Source organism: Pleurodeles waltl, chromosome 7 (assembly GCF_031143425.1).
Source record: "Pleurodeles waltl isolate 20211129_DDA chromosome 7, aPleWal1.hap1.20221129, whole genome shotgun sequence".
Classification (NCBI taxonomy): domain Eukaryota; kingdom Metazoa; phylum Chordata; class Amphibia; order Caudata; family Salamandridae; genus Pleurodeles; species Pleurodeles waltl.
This window is the reverse complement of record NC_090446.1, coordinates 295153650-295168159: the sequence shown is the minus strand read 5'-3', so window position 1 is coordinate 295168159 and position 14510 is coordinate 295153650.

The following is a 14510-nucleotide window of genomic DNA, read 5'->3' as shown; positions in this document are numbered from 1 at the left end:
TTAAATCATTAATCATTATAAATTCAATATTGTTTCAATACATACATTAAGGACCCGATTATGACCTTGGCGGATGGGTTACTCCGTCTCAAACGTGAAGGATATCCCTCCTGACGTATTACAAGTTCCATTATATGCTACGGAACTTGTAAAACAGCGGACGGGATAACCATCACATTTGTGACAGAGTATCTCATCCGCCAATGTCATAATCAGGCCCTAAGTCTAGAGTCCAAATTTCATAATAATATCAGTTTAATCCTTCAAACATTCAGTTTTCCCTTGTGACCACCATGGTTTTTAACACTAGTCTAAATTAATGCACATCTAAAATGACTTCTCAGTGCATCTTTCTACATTCAAACCATTAGTACCTTAGTCAACATAATGCATAAACTGTCTTCTATGACATGAGGGACAGCACTAAGATTTCTGCTGCGCCACTCTCAAGGGGAAATCTTTCAGCACATCATGATTTTTTTTTTCAATAAGGAAACCCAAGCTTTGGGTTTATGTTAGAAATGAGGTTCCTGGTTGACTAGAGTAGGCACCTAAGGCAGGCAGTAACCACAACTATAGGCAGGGCACGAGAGCTACACACCCAAGATAACTCCTGCTCACCTCCTTGGTAGCTTGACAAGAGCAGTCAGGTTTATCCCAGAGGCAATGTGTAAAGCGTTTGCACAACACACAGAACATTAGCGACACAATAAATACACTATGAAGAAAACTCACAACAGGTTATATAAAAATACCTGTATTGCACAAAACATCATTAGTCTAACAATTACATGTATCAGTAATACTCTGCTAACACAAGCAGTTGTCAGATTATCACACAGATTTCTAGTATTCAGCAACAGAAGGAGTAGTCAGGTCATCAGTATCACCATAATAAATGTACATAGAATAAAACATTCCCAAATGCATACATCATAACAAACTACCCTCCCTCTGCATATCTCATAGGTCCAGAGAACATGAATGTCCCCCCAACATGGCAAGCACATCATATAAAATGAATCAGGTCATAAACCCATATGCAGAACCAATGAGGTTACAAATGCTACAGTGAAAGGCATCATCTTTGTTTCTTTTAAAAGAAGTAAGGTGAGAGAAAACCCACCACGTCAGTATAGGAGCTCCTGTGCTCCTCCTGGGTGGTACTTTCTCCACATATTAGGGAGAGGACACAACTACCCGCTTTCTAGAGCAAATACAGTACTCCCCCCAGATCAGGGCCTCCATTGAGGTTTCCATCCCGTCCCACTGATAGTTAGGGAGAAAGAAAGAATGTCCCCAAGCCCCAAAGATCTGTGAAAGCCGGGGGGAGGAGTGGACTGGGTACACACAAACTTCCCCAGTAGACAATAAACTATCCTCAGCAGGATGGTGCCTCCATTGATGCTTCCGTCCCGTCATGCAAGAGATAAAAGCAAGGCCCCACTGTCAAGTCTGACCCCCACTGTAGTGAGCCTTCATTGAAGTGTTTTTTCCCCCTTGTAGGGATGGCCACGTTCATCTGTATAGCTGCTTCCCCTCTCCTATGGGGGATACAGTAGGGGTGGAGTGAGCCTCCTGGTTCGGGGGCATGGCGTCCAGCACTCCAACTCCGATGGATCCCCGGCAGTGCTCTCAGCATGCACCCCCACCAGAACGGTTTCCACATGGAGGTGCGCCGCTATCTGCTTTTACCCTTTCTGTCTCGGGCACAAAGTCACAGCTTTAAAAAAGGCATTAGAAGTATGGCGCACCTGCTGGGCGCTCTCAGTCTTAGTGGCTCCTCTGGAGGCGGTCTCACCTGGATGGGGTTCCCTTCCTCTTGACTCCACTGGGCAATCATGCCGCCTCCTGGGGGGGGGGAGGTATGGCTGGCTTCACAGGTCTCTCACATCCCTCCCGCACTGCTGATCTAAGCACTCCACATTTTTCTCACAAGGGAACAGTCCACTGGTAGGTGGACATTCGGCCCCAGGGGGAAAAGTAAAGAACCATGCACACGCTACCTAGTGGGTGGGGAGAGCTTCTCGCACTGACTTCTTCTGGCCATGGTGCTTCCCAGCGCTGACAAGGCGCTACAGTGTGCAGGAAAACAGAAAACAGGGGGGGTGGAAACACGCCACCCAGGCCCTGGAGAACAACTGGGGCACAGCGCAGAGAACAGCAGCAGGCCAGCTCTTCAGGGTCCTGGCAGTAAGGTGGCTGTCCTTCTGGTGACCTAGCAGGTCAATGGTCAGCACTACAGCAGGTCAGTCCTTATGGAGGTTCCTCTGGCATACCAGTCCCTTCCAGCAGCATCTGGTGCCAAGTCCACACATTGTCTCTCTTCTTTCAACATGGGGAACAACCCCTATACTTTTACTCATTTTGCCTAGCTTCTAGAAGTGGGGAGAAGGTTCCAACCAGCTCTAACCAGGTCCCTTCTCCTCCACCCTGGCTTCAGACATCAGTGGGGGGGTAAACAAGCTCTTTGTTTTAGGGCAGGGCACAGCCTATACAAATGTAAGTGTGCCCCCTTGAATCCAGTGGGTTCAAAGTGCGTCAACAATAGGGAGAAGTGGTGAGCGCTATTAAAGAAGATGTAATGTGTGTGCAGTGCCCAAAAACCTTTTTTTATATGAGGTAATTGCTCGCTTTTGTATTTGTTCTTCTGTGTGTGATACATGTTATTCAGTTACAATTGTTCTGGATAAATGTATTAATACTAGGGAAAGGTAATTAGTTTTGCCTTCTCATTGTAAATAGTATTTTTTTTCAAGTCAATTACAGCGTTGGCTCTTGTTTCTTGTGTGCACTTTCTAAAAGAGGCATTTCTACAATGGTAATAAAAAAATCATCCTACACCAGTAAGCAGCATTACTCACTACCATTCCAGCCATACCAAACATGCCCTCGCCACCCCTCATAGACCAGAAAATACTTAGCCATATGAAAGGGAATTTCCAATGCAATCCTATGAGAGAGGCAGTACTCACTGCAGTGAGAAACCAAATAGGCTGATTGTCACTACTAGAACAGGCCACACAACAAGGCACATATCCTACCTCTTACATTGACAGCACCCTGCCCCTAGGGCTGCCTAGGGCCTTCCTTAAGGGGTGACTTATATTTAGCAAAAGGGGAGTTCCAGGCCTGGCAAGTAAATTTAGATGCCAAGTACTCATGGCAGTAAACTGTGCATACAGACTCTGTAGTGGCAGGCCAGAGACAGGTTTACAAGGCTACATATGTGGGTGGCGCAAGCTGTGCTTCAGACCCACTAGTAGCATTTAATTTACAGGCCCTGGGTATAAGGGTCAACCACTGTACAAGGGACTAACAGCTAAATTAAATAAGCCACTCAGGTGTAAGCCAGTCATACCAACTTTAGAACAGAGAGCACATGCACTTTGGCACTGATCAGCAGTAATAATGTGCTCAGAGTCCTTAAGCCAACAAAAAGAGGGTCAGAAAAATTGGAGGAGGCAGGCAAGTGTTTGGGGATGACCTTCCTTAAAGGGCCAGGTCCAACATTTTTTTTCTGAAAAACAAAAATAATTTCTGGCCTCCATGACATCCCTGACATTATGTTTTTGTCTGCCTATACCTTCATTCTCTCGAGAGCCTTCGCAAACCCTGGTTGGAACATCAAAATGAGGCAGGCGAAATGGTGGAGGTTAAGAGGCTTGGTGGTCCATCCACCCAATTTGAAATTACCACAGGTTACCACAATAAATATTTAGTCATTCAATAATATGACATTATCTAAAATGTCACAATGCCTACAGTTTTTTTTAAATAAAGAAACAAACATGTTAGACGTAGAAACACTGCAATGTCAGTGGGTGAAAACGCCTTTGTCTGTTCACTCTGTTATATAAATAAAAGCAAGTGTTTGGAAGTGACCTCCCTTTCCTAGCCCACTGTGAGGCACCATCAACCTTGTTTGGTGGCAGTGAGCGTGGCCTTGTTAAAGTTACGAAAGATAAGAGCAGAAGGCCTTGGTTTTAATTCAACAAAAAATCTGTTTGAAATTCTTATGCTCACACCGTCTAACTCCTGGGCATTTTCCCTAAACATACCCACACACAGTGCCGGAACGTGCACACAAGGCACCACAAGAACCTAAAAATAGACTTCGGGAGCATAGGGGCACATCGCTCATCCACCCTGAAAGCATCCTGAATAAATGGTACTCTCGCAGTCTTCTCACTATGCCAGACTGACAAAGGGACCTTAAAGTCGATTAACCAAATAGCAGAACTGTTTAAAAGAGTGTGTTTTATTCAAAGCCAAAATATCAACACAGAGCATTAAAATGCCTGCAAACTGCATGCTCAGATATGCACCATGTATGCTTGCTTTTGGACACTTTGTGTCAGAAAATCAGAAGTGGTGTGCAGTCTGCCAAGGCAGCGTCAAAGGCATTTAGGCCCAGATTTCTACTTGCTTTGTGCTGTATTAGAGTCATTTTATTTTATGCTAATTCAGTGCACACCTAACTCCAAATGTATACTTTGGTGCTAGACCCGTCTAGAGCCAAAGTTTTGGAGTTAAAGTCATTTTTTGCTAGTGGGAAACTACCTTGTGTCTATGAGATGCAAGGTAGGTGTTTCCGAGCAAAAAACGACTCTAAGGCCCAGGCGCCTTATTTATCTACCCATGCTAAAATGGTGCACAGGAGGGAGACAGGCCTAAATAATGGTGGTAAGCTTGCTTAGCGCCATTATTTAACACCAGGGTCAGGGCAGGCTTTAGGGGACCTGTGGGCCTATTTCCATGGAATAAGTCCACAGGTGCCCTCCCTAGGCCCCAGGGACACCCCCACCCACACCACAGGGACAGCGGAGGATGGGGGACCTCATCCCAGGTAAGTACAGGTAAGTAGAGGTGAGTACTTTATTCTTTTTTTAAGGGCCCCCTACATGGCGCTGGGTGCAATGGCTATACCTAGGGGACCCTTGTCTCCTGTGCTGGCCATTTTTATAAGACAGGAGTCATGTGGTATGGTAGGTTTAGCATCAAGAAATGACGCTAGGCTGGTTAGAGTAATCTTTTGTTACTCTAACCAGCCTAACATCATTTTTTGGTACAAAACACCCTTCTCCCATACTGCCACCAACCCACCCGACTAATGTCCTTTTCCATGGCGTTAGCCCGCCCTTTGCGCCGGATTGTGCCATTTCATAAATAAGACGCCTGCCCGGCATCTTGGAAAGGTGCTAGCCGGCGGTAACGTTTTTCACACAAAACTGCATTAGCGCAGTTTTGCATGAAAAAGTACAAATGTGTGCCTTAGTCTGAGTGTGGTGGGATTTGAGGACGGTGCTAAGGTCGAAAGGCAGGGGAGATAACCTCTAGTTATGAACCTTGCTATGTGTGTTTTTGCAGTGTTTTTCATGGGTAGCTGTGCTTGTACGAGGTTTGTATTTCTTTTTACGGTTATTCATGTGATTGTGTGCACAAAATAATGTGTCTATGTTGGCTCCTGTGTGTTCTATTTATGTGATTCTTTTTGCTTGGCTATGTGTGTCTTGAATTGCAATGTGTGTGTTAGAAATCCTGTGTGAAAACTGTTCATTGCAGAACTCCTATCTTTATGGATAACGTTGCCATTTCAGGACTAATACTATGAGATTAGAGGCGGAAACAATAACTAATATCGATCTTTTAACCTCGAGTTTAGGGCTTAAGTTTTAAAAATAAAGTGCTCGGACCCAATATTGTTTAGGATGCAACTGCAGCTTACACCATCCACTGCCCCGGAAGTGCTGAAAAATGCCAGCATGCCAGTACCAATCATGGCCGGCTTTAATGGCGGTGGTACCCTGTTCAACAATCTTTTTCGGAGCACCCCAACACATGACCTCCTCCTCGAATTACCTCATTACCACCCGTCAAAAGTACTCTCGGTAGCCCTTCTCTCAAACACATTTCATTTGTTTTGAAGCGTGGTAAATGCTGAATTTACTAATCCACTCAGATATCCACATAAAATACAGATCTATCACAAGAGTTACAATGGTATTGTTATTGCTGCCAGAAATGTGAAAAACAAGAAACTCTGCAGCGGGAGCTTTTAAATGTACATCATTGCTAAGCACAGCGTCCCCCACCTGATGTCAGTGCAACCCCACCAGATCAGCGCCCAGTGCGGCCGCACCGGTTGCACTGCCCTAAAGCCGGCCCTGGCACCAATGGCCTAAACATATTGATAATATGCATTTTTAACGCATATTGAATGGGTAAACGGATGTGCTCTGTTAAAAATAGGCAGAGCAATCATGTGGTTGACTGTCATAAACAAATTGCAGATGTTAAGAATTAGTGCCAGTGCTCCGCAAAAGCAAACACAACACAAATTAAGTGCTGTTTAAGCTACATCTAAAACCAGCCTCCTATATCACACCGAGTACTCTTCCCACAACACCTGAGCACACTGAGTAGATCTCAATGACATTAACAGGACAGCTGGCATACCTATCATCTCTAACATATTTGATCAGCACCACTGAAATACTTATCATTGTATTTAGGTTTTAGATTCTTGTAAAGCAAACACCAACAGACAGTATAAGCACGTTGTATAAATTGCAACAGGATAATGGCAATCACTATTTACATGAGACTGAGAAAAATTTATAAAAAACTATGGCCCTGATTCCAACTTTGGAGGGGCGGCGGTAACCGCCAATCGGCCGCCATGCGGCCAAAAGACCGCTGCTGGCATTCCAACATTCCCGCTGGGCCGGCGGGAATGAGGCCGCAACACAGAAGCCGGCTCCGAATGGAGCCGGCGGTGTTGCGGCCGTGCGACGGATGCAGTTGCACCCGTCGTGCTTTTCAAAAGCTGGCCGGGGCCCTGTTAGGGGACCCCTGCACTGCCCATGCCAGTGGCATGGGCAGTGCAGGGGCCCCCAGGGGCCCCAGGACACCCCTTAACGCCAGCTTCTTCCTGGCGGTGAAAACCGCCAGAAACAGGCTGGCGGTAAGGGGGTCAGAATCCCCAGGGCAGCGCTGCTTGCAGCGCTGCCCTGGCGGATTCACCCAGCCGGGGCAAAAACGGCAGAAAACCGCCGGCCCGGTTTTCTGACCGCGGCTTTACCGCCGCGGTCAGAATGGGCTTTGAAGCACTGCCAGCCTGTTGGCGGTGCTTCCGTCATTCTGCGCCCTGGCGGTCCAAGACCGCCAGGGTCAGAATGACCCCCTATATCTGAAAACCTCTTAGAATAATCGAATCTATGATGAATGAAGGCTCCTGGCACAGGCTGGCGATAGTAACTGCTGAGAGCCAGACAGAATGAAAGAAAGCGGAGAACAAATGAGAGATGTTCTCAGAGTGGAAGAGCGAAGACCGAAGCAAAGGGTTAACAGAAGTACAAGGTGAGGGGATGTTGAAGGATAGTGATGCAGGAGCATAGGGCCAGATGTATGAAAGGGTTTTTACCCATTCTGTGTCAGTGGAAAAATGTGTTCGTACATATGGCCCATAGAGACTGAGGGCCTGAGAAAGGAACAGTGAAGCTATTTATTTAGGCAGAGTCTAAGAAGCCGAGTTTTCATTTTTTTTCCTGAAGAGCATATGGGACTCAGCCAGTCGGATGATACAGGCAGGGCATTGCTTTTAACTTTTTCGTTTCTTTGGTAAGCTGTTGTTCTCATTATGTGTTTTTTAAACTAGTAATTTTGATCGGAAAACTCATATATTGTGGTCATTGAAGGTGAATTACTTTGTAATTAATGTATGCTGGTTTAATTTTTATTCTCGCATCCAGGAGGGAGCCAGTGAAGACCTCGAGCACAGGTTTAATGTGGTCAACACTGAAACCGTAGGCATGTTTGAGCAGCTCCCTGACAGACATATTAGGCTTCATATCGTTAGCAGTAACATGTGATAACATTAAATCCACTGTCAGATTTTAAAATAAAACCTGACGTTATTTTTTCCATCTTATAATGTGTTTTTTTCTAGTAGGCCACACTCATTCACAACGGTCTGCGAAGGACTCTGAGGTTCATGCTGGCCTCAAAATAAATTCCTTCTATTAATTCAAATTGCATTCCATATTGCATTCCTGAACTATTGCGAGGAAACTGCAAAAGCATATTTATGTTTTGTCGAGGCCTAATTACGAAGTTTTATGGATTTCTTTCTATATATAGCACCGGGATATCTTTGCAACAGCTCTGAAGTAAACAGCCAGTAAACACAGCAGCTACTTTGGACCTACAAATGAACTCCAAGGGGAAATTTGCAGAAGGCAAAGGGGAATGAATGAGGAGAAGGGGAAATGACAGGAAACCGCAACAGCACTCAACCTAAATTGCTTAACTGTACTTTTCACTCATCATTACTAGTAATTCAGTTTATGCACAAATTAGCCAACAGACCACGCTCTCTCTCAAGCCTGCAATTATAAACCCAGCCGCCCTGAGCAGAAAGGCCTGATGAAGCAGCAACCCTTTTACTGGAATGGATTTACTGACAGTGCATCAGCTGGGGTGATACATGGCTGAGGCACTCAGAGGATTAACTGCACGCGCAACAGGAAAACATAACAACAAAGCACATTAAATCACATCACATGCTCAGGATTAGAATTGCTTTCCCGAGTGCATATCCCCTTCACTGAGGATTCTCGGCATTCCTGCTGATCGTGTCCCTTCGGGTTTAAACGGATGTGGAACAAATAATCCTGAGGGCCGTTATTATTGTTTACTGAGCGAGTTCACGTACATGGTTCCGGTTTAGGTGTCCCTGGAGCCAGCTACCGCTTCCAAAACCATTTACAGTGGGTTTAGAGCCCGCCCTTTCCTCACCATTGTTATTCTCATCTGCTTGCTTTTAATGTGTTAGCCAACGTGGGCTTCATGCCCTTTTCTTGAGTTTGACCTTCCCCTGATGTATGTCGAAAGCACATGTGTTCCACTTCTTGCGTTGTGGTAGTTACCTTTATAGGGTTGAGTGCACAAGCGTTCGGTCCCTGTTGTAATCTCTCCTTGGGCTTGCACCCACGACCATGTCACACCTGTCACTTTCATTGGTTCTTGGGCCTGCCTTTTAAAATCCACTTGCTTTCATTAGTGAAAGGCATGCATATGTCATACCTTTTCCGGTGTGTAGCCCTTCTTGAGCGTAACGGCCAACTACTGAAAACTTACGAGGCTCAATGTTTTCAGCCTGGTTTCTGCACTACTTTATCTTTTTATTTTCCACGTAGTGCGATCACGCTGAGTTTTACATAGTGCGATCGTGCTCGTTTTGTTCGTTTTAAACTTCAGCGCGATTGCGCTGCATTTAACATATCAAAATAATTTTTTTTCTTTCAATTTGTATGGCAAGAAAAGTCCGGTTAGGAATTTACAGTGCTGATAGGTGTAACTCGAGCAAATGCGAGACTCGTTGCATTGCAAATGCTTGTTCTTTTAGTGGAAGCATGCTGTGAGAGTACATGTGCCTAACTCCTCCCAGAAGGGGGATACACCTTCACTTACGGCCCCCCTTTCTTACCAGCCTCCCTCCTTCCAAACAACACTATGGCAGCATTGTTGGCTATGCAGGGCTGCAGTATTTTATTTAACACAAAAGGTTAATGCTTATCAATACATGACATGACGGTTTATCACACACCCCGTGCAAATTGTCCTTTTCACTATTATCTGTTCAGCTCCAGTGGCTGGACTTCCCTTGCTGCCAACTCCTTGTGGGTGGTTCTGATTTGTGCTCGCCTACCACTGCCCCTCTTTTCTACCAAGACTTGTCTGCCCCTCGCAGCCCCTGCCGTAAGGTATCCCAAAGGCGCTGTGGGCTACTTTCTCCACTTTAGAACACCATCTCCCCCTGCTGACTGAACCCTTCCGCGGTTCATTGGAGCAAATGCAATGCCCACTCTCAGGTTTGAGTGGGTGGGGATGAACCAGGTATTCATGTGCTTTGCTCCAGGCTGGACTCCTCCTAACCCTTGGTGACCCAGCCTTCGCTGGCCTTCCATTGGTGGGTTTGAAACCCACCGCCAATCAACGTCAAGCCCTTCAAGGGCTTTTAGCAGGCTTGCTGGCCTTGCCTTTTGGTTTTCCGCTGCCGGAAGTCATTTTTCGCGAGACTTTTACTGCTCAGCTTCGCCTCCTGGCCTGCTCTTTGTATTTGCCTATTTCCAGCCCATGAAGACCACTGTCCCTCTCTCTGTGTTGACTTCCGCCCCTTACCTTTATCCTTGTTGCCTTCTGCCCTGTGGAAAAAAATGCTAAAGCACTTTTTTTTAACTTCAGCCATACTGAACAGCAGTTGCGCTGCTGTACAACATGGCTAAAACACATTGACAAAGCCAGCTGCGCTCCAACTAAGGCCATGAACAGAGGGGGGGTGGGGTCAGGGAGTGGTTGTCAACATGTGGTGGGATTGGGTGCAGTGCCTGGGAAGAAGACAGACTTCGGCCATGTGCAGCAGATTAGCTGCTCTTGGAGGGAATGAGAGAAGGCTCTGTTTCTAACACCCATGCGGCGCTGCTGAAAGCCCTGCTGAGTGGGGGAGTTGACTAAATATGATCAAAAATCCCAGAGACTCACTGAAAAACCCACAGGTGAAAGTGATGTTTTGGTTAGATATGGTAATAAGATTTTAGAGTACATTAAAAAAAACTCTAGAAAAACGGTGAAATTATGGTATAATTAGATGTGTAGATAACATAAAAACCTATGATTAAAAACCAAAACACCATAGAAATCACCTGTCATAGTTTACTGATCTTACTATTTTCTGTGCCTCCCACCTGCACCTTTTATCACCTTCCATCACCCATGACATTTTAGCTAACATCATTGATTACATCACTGATGACATTTCCAAAGATTACTCACTAATGTGTAGTTACAACTAGGTCAGTTTCCATAACAGCATATTTTGTTTTGCTAATAACTTTGACGCTGTATGATGAATGTATGGCGAAACTTTTCACAAGTAAAGGTCATCCACCTCAGCTTCCCTGTTGTTATTATGGGCCTACCCCTTAGCTCCGTCCACTCCTATTTCAAAGTCTTCCTCACCTACTGAAGTATTAGAACATCAGATGCTCCTTACTAGTTATATCACCGCCTTGAGCACTGTCACATTCTATGTGCTACTTATTATCCCACTGATATCTCTCCCCCAACATCTCAGCCTCCGAGCACTGCAACATCAATGATATAATTCTCAGCCCCAAGCAACAACACTTGGTTTATTATCAATCAATCAGGGTCTCTTGTTTCAGGGTCTCTTGTTTGTATCAACCATATGTATTGTGCAAAATACATCCTGTGTTAACCAATTTATTTGCTAAAAGCTATCACTCATGGTATTTCAATAATTGCATGTGATATTATGTAGCCAAATTCCAGCTAGAGTTTCACTTCTTGTGAGGCTACGACAAATCACCGTGGACAATTTGGGCGCGTTTCTATTTAAACTGCACCCAACGCAGACTGCATGCTTTACCTCATGTCTCCAGAGATGTCAAGACCCACGCCTCAACTCCGTTTACCTCGACAGGCCGCTCTTCTCTCTGTCACACGTCAAGGTCAGCCACATTTGGATCTCCTCACCAGGACAACACAAATCCGCCGATCCACTGCATGAGAAAGGAAAGTCAAACAACGGAAAACAAGAAAAAGAGCTTGCTACTTTCAAGGTACAATTAATGTTACAATATACTTTAAAAACATGACAAGGCAGTACTAGGAATTCTTTGGTTATTGAGGATGAAAGATCTTACATGAGCAACATGACTAAAGTTAAAGACCTTTTGGTATCAGTTGTGTGAAGCAACACAATTTGAGAATTAGAATTGGAACTTTCTAGTTGAATTGAAATAGATAACTAAAATGTAGGCGAGTTACCTATTAATATATATTGTTTGATGGAACTTGTTTTTGTTAGTTAAGAACTGTGTATTCCAAATGTGATCATATTTGAAAAGGCCAACAGTATAATATTGCATAGTACAGTTCCCAGGCGAACTGATTAAAGTACTCCACTAATACACAAACAAACACTTGATCCTTCACCCCAGCTGCATCGCAGGTAGAATACTCCCATATTCACACTTGCAGGAGATCATTGGGCAGAGGAGGATGTGAGCAGCCACATTATCCACAGGATTATTAATAATAGTTCTTTATTTAAAGGTTGACGGCTTTCAAATATCAAACAATTCCCAAGAACAAAGCCCTCTCCCAGATTCTAATCCCTCTGTTTGACGTTCGTTCCACTACAGTCTCAGGTAGAGAAGGTTAAAGCAAAACAGGTGGGTCATTATCATCTTTGCGAAGCCACATTGTAGGCCTTACAAGGTAATAGCCTACTTTGCTAGTTCTGACAGAAGATAAAGCCCAATAGCCCAGATGATATGGAGCCTCAGGAAATCTCTTTATGAGGCATAGCTACCATGTTACCCACCATACAAGCAGAAAATCAACCTCTGTGTCACAATATAACAACCCTACGGGTGCATGTATCACAAACTAAAGTAGGGAATCCCTGGGGATCACCACCCCCAGTTCAGCAAAGAGAGAACCCAGTCCTGAAATCAGCTAGCTTCCATGCTGGAGGAGGAGTATCTGAAGCATCCAAGAATATTTCCAGAGGAACATCTCAAGTTTATGTAGTTACCCCAATGTCAATACCCTTCGAGCCAACGGAGTGTTTTTTACAGCAACAACACCAAATTTACCATATTTATGAATCAGTGCCAAGGCCAATGGATTTTTCAGATGATGCTTCTAGGGTTGCTTTCATTCTATCCTATTTGGGTGTTGATTTGGCATGATGGTCCATTCCTTCATTGGATCAGGAGGATACTTTATCGTACAACTATAGGAACGCTAAAGAAGCCATGTGAAAATGATTTGCACATCACACATTTGTTCAAGTTGTAGGCAATGAGTTATTGAACTTCAAACAGGGATCCTCTGACCTGTTATGTTAGATTTCTACCTTTAACGGCCTTGTTTTAGAAGTCGACTGGCCAGAAACAAAACAAATCACAGTTCTCTACTGAGGAGCCGGAGAAGAACGTAAGCATTTGCTATCGCAAATCGTAGATCCACCAGAGGACATAGCAGAATTCAGAGACATCATTTTAACACTTAAATACCATTTATAGGAACGAAGATCAGAACCAAAAAGGAATCCTGAGAATTGATTTATAGTAATCTGTGATAATCCTAACACAGAAAACAAAGTACAACCTATGCAAATAGGACGTACCAGAGAACCTCTCACCAAAGGAGAAAAAGATAAATGCCAAAAACTAAAACAATACTTGTTATCATGGTTAACTGCTGAACTTTGTGAAAGAATGCCCACACACAACTGGTGACATCCAACATTCCTCAAAACAGCTCTACAGTTGCCCTAATTATGGGCAATAAGGTGACGGAAAACGAGCTGACTCAATAGGACATGAGATCAACCTATTGAGTGGATCATCCAACTTGCCCTCAGTTAGCCCCCTTGAGCACTATTACCCCTTGAGCACTATTACATCATCTTACAATTCCAGTGACGTTAAATTCTGATACAGGAAACCAGTGGCAAGTAGAAGCCATAATCGATTCAGGGGCTATGGGTCATTTTATTGATACATACTTTATTACTACGTTATGGATTGAAACCCATCGTAAGATAAAAACAGAGGTAGTCAGGGCTGTTGATGGGAAAGAGTTACTGTAACATCCTCTCCAGTTCACCACCGAACCTTTAAACATGATATGTCAAAACTCTCACTAGAAATACATAACATTTGACCCTACTGACATCCCACAGTTTCATCTGATCTTGGGGCTTCTCTGGCAAACTAAACACAATCCCCAAATTGATTGGCAACAGAGTTGTTACCCTAGCCGTCACCTTATTGCAGACACCCATTGCTATTCACCTGATTGTAGCCAATGTCAGATTACAGCTATTCAAGGCCAAAGGACCAATAAAAGTATCTCAGTTATCAATTGTCTCCCTGGCGCGTATGCAGATTTGTCTGAGATATTTGATAAACAAAAAGTAACCACATTAACACCACATCGCAGTTTTGAATGCAGAATCGATTTAGTGCCAGGAGCAAAGTTACCCTGTAGGAGGGGATATGCCCCGATAGAAAAAGAGAACGAACATTTGAAACAATATCTAGATGAAAATCTTGCAAATTGATTAATTTGGCACTCAAAATCATCAGTCTCTTCTCTAGTTTTGGTGTCCAAGAAAGGAGGGGAGATCAGACTCTGTAGAGATTACCCTACCGTAAATGACAGTATTGTAAAACATTGTTGTCCATTCCCTTTGATACCAGGTGTGTTAGAAGAGGTCAAAGATGCAGTCATCCATACAAAGTTGGATTCAAGGGGATTGTATCACTTGGTTAGAGTCCGAAGTGGATATGAGTGGAAAATTGCCTTCCGGACAAAGTTCAGACTCTTTGAGTAAAAAAATTCCTTTTGGGCTCTGTAACACTTCTGCCTCTTTACAGTTTTTTATTGATGAAATCTTAGGGGAGTTTATT